The sequence below is a fragment of the Pinus tabuliformis genome, chromosome 1_1 (genome assembly GCF_031772625.1).
Source record: "Pinus tabuliformis cultivar Carrire ecotype Pingquan chromosome 1_1, CPIR1, whole genome shotgun sequence".
Classification (NCBI taxonomy): Eukaryota; Viridiplantae; Streptophyta; class Pinopsida; order Pinales; family Pinaceae; genus Pinus; species Pinus tabuliformis.
The window spans coordinates 333,249,353-333,251,918 of record NC_142297.1 but is presented as its reverse complement, the minus strand read 5'-3'; the positions used below and the strand labels follow the sequence as shown (position 1 = coordinate 333,251,918).

The following is a 2,566-nucleotide window of genomic DNA, read 5'->3' as shown; positions in this document are numbered from 1 at the left end:
TCCCCTTGGCATGATTATTCAATTCTCCTCCATTGACATGTATAATGCTGGAGCTGCAATTCAGAGTGTTGAATATGCTGATATATGGAGGGCTGGGAGCCAGCGTAGGACCACTTCCGGAATCTGGAAGGCAGGGGACGATGTATTCTCCAGATCCTCAAGGAGCAGAGATAATGAAGACGACGAAGAGGCATTGAAGTGGGCTGCCCTAGAGAAATTGCCAACTTACGACTACATCCGCAAGGGAATTCTCTACAGGGTTGCAAGCGAGCAACAAGAAGTCGACGTGGCCAGAATTGACTTTCAAGATCGCCAGCAGCAGATGATAATGAGCGGTTTCTGCTGAAGCTCCCCAACAGGATCGACAAAGTGAGCATCGACATGCCCAAGATCGAAGTTCGTTTCGAGCATTTGAGCGTAGATGCAGATGTATATGTTGGTAGCAGATCGCTGGAAGCGTTTTTAGGATTTCTGGATCATGGGAAAACCTATGGATCTGAACTTTCAGCTCTTTGAGACTGCGCACCTACGTCCTTTCTATGGCAAAGAGCGCTAGGGTTATAGCTTTGCAACGCTAACGCATATGCATTTGAGTATTTTCTCGGTCCTAGAGAGTTACGTTGGTGGTTTTCATCATTTCAATCGAGTTATGAGGGCAATCTTGATGAATATTGGGTGTTTCCAACGCGGCGAGGAAGATCTTAAGAGTGTAGACAAAGGGGTTTCGACACCCAGTTTTTTCTCTCTGGCGGGACCTGTTATGCATTGGATCTTACCCGTTTTCGACCAGATCTTTCACTGTTATGTGATTTGTATTCAGATCGCAAGAGTTATGGGGATGCGGGGTCTGTTGCTGCCTTTTGTCAGTCAAATGTTGGTGACGTGAGCCCAAATGTCTTGGGTACATTTTGTATAGACACTGGATTACCTTGTGATTTCAATCACAGCACTTGTAATGGGAAAAATGAGTTATGTTATGGTCAAGGACCAGGATACCCAGATGAATTTGCAAGCACTCGCATAATTGGAGAGAGACAATTCAACAAAGCTACTGAATTATTCAACAGTGCAACTAAGCAGTTGTCAGGTAAAATCGATTATCGTCATGTGCATCTTGACTTTTCCAATCTCGAGGTAAAAAGTTTAGATGAAGATCACAACAAGGAAAGGATTGTTAAGACATGCCCTGCTGCAATGGGCTTGGGCTTTGCTGCTGGAACAACTGATGGTCCTGGAGCATTCGATTTCATGCAGGGGGATGACAAAGGGAATCCATTTTGGAAGCTGGTTATAAATTTATTGAAAACACCAAATGCAGAACATGTTGAGTGTCAAAAGCCAAAACCCATCCTGCCCAACTCAACCCTATGCATGGGCGCCATCTATTCTTTCGCTTCAGATTCTAAGGATTGGTCAGTTTGTCATCCTTTGTGTACCTGAACGAGTGTTTGTGGATTGTGAATGAATAGCTAAATTTGGTATTAAACATGGTTTTCGTTTTCTTTTTAGTTTTATTCTAATTTAGATTTAGTTTTTATTTTTAATTTTTTTTTTGTTTATTTATAATATTAGTTTAATTTAGTTTCATCATTTTAGATTTTCATTCCTTTGTTTTTGAGTTATATGTGATAGAGTGAATTTTATAAATAAATGATTATTTTAGTTTAACAAAAATTGAAACAATTAAAAAAAAAATCAAAAATCAAATCAAAACCATTTAAAAAAAAAATCAAAGCAATTAAAAAAAGTTCAAAAATTCAAACAATTCAAAAAAAAAAAAACAAAACAAAAAAAATCAAAACAATGCAAAACATTTTTTTTATTTTTTTATTTTTATTTTAATAAACAACCCAAAGAAATTTTTAATTTAAAAAAAAATAAATCAAAGCCATTAAAAAATATTTAAAAAAAAAAAAAAAAACCAATTAAAAAAAATAAAAAAATAAAAAAATAAAAAAATAAAAAATTGCAAATGGACATATCATAACAACTGGAAAAATTTTACGCTAACTTGTCTTGTTGGAGTTAGGAACTAGCGCACAAAGGCAACAGGTAAAAAATCGATTTCATTTTATTTTGTTGCTAGCATTTATACTTGTATTTTATGTTCTTCAAAAAATTCTAACAATTTTCATGCAAGATTTGAACTGACCTTTGACAGTTGCGCGATGATCCAAGTCCATGAAGATGTGATTTCTCGAAATCACATTCATTATTGAAGCTTGAAGGAGTTAATTGCAAATGTCGTGACATTTGTGGCTACAGAGAAATGTTTTGTTGTCATGATTTGTTTCCCACACTTCTCTTTCAAAGCCTCATCAGTCATCCATGTTAAAGTCCATTGATTCATTTCCATATCCATCATGACTTCATACATGTCTACTTTTCTGAGTCCCATACATTTTTGCCTACCATTCAGTTCATCTTTTTGCCTCATGAATAAACCATCCATCTCTCTACATTGCCTTGTTTTCCTTGCCATAAAAACTGTTTGACCATAACATCTTGTATCTATAGTCCTACCAATCATTTGTACGAACTCGCGTTGACTGATGTGGGATTCATT

General features: G+C 36.4%; 1 pseudogene; it reads left to right on the top strand.

Moving 5' to 3' along the window:
• Window positions 1-381: 381 nt before the first annotated feature.
• LOC149212920 (neutral ceramidase 1 pseudogene) lies at window positions 382-1,440 on the top strand (annotated as a pseudogene).
• The last annotated feature ends 1,126 nt before the right edge of the window (window positions 1,441-2,566 follow it).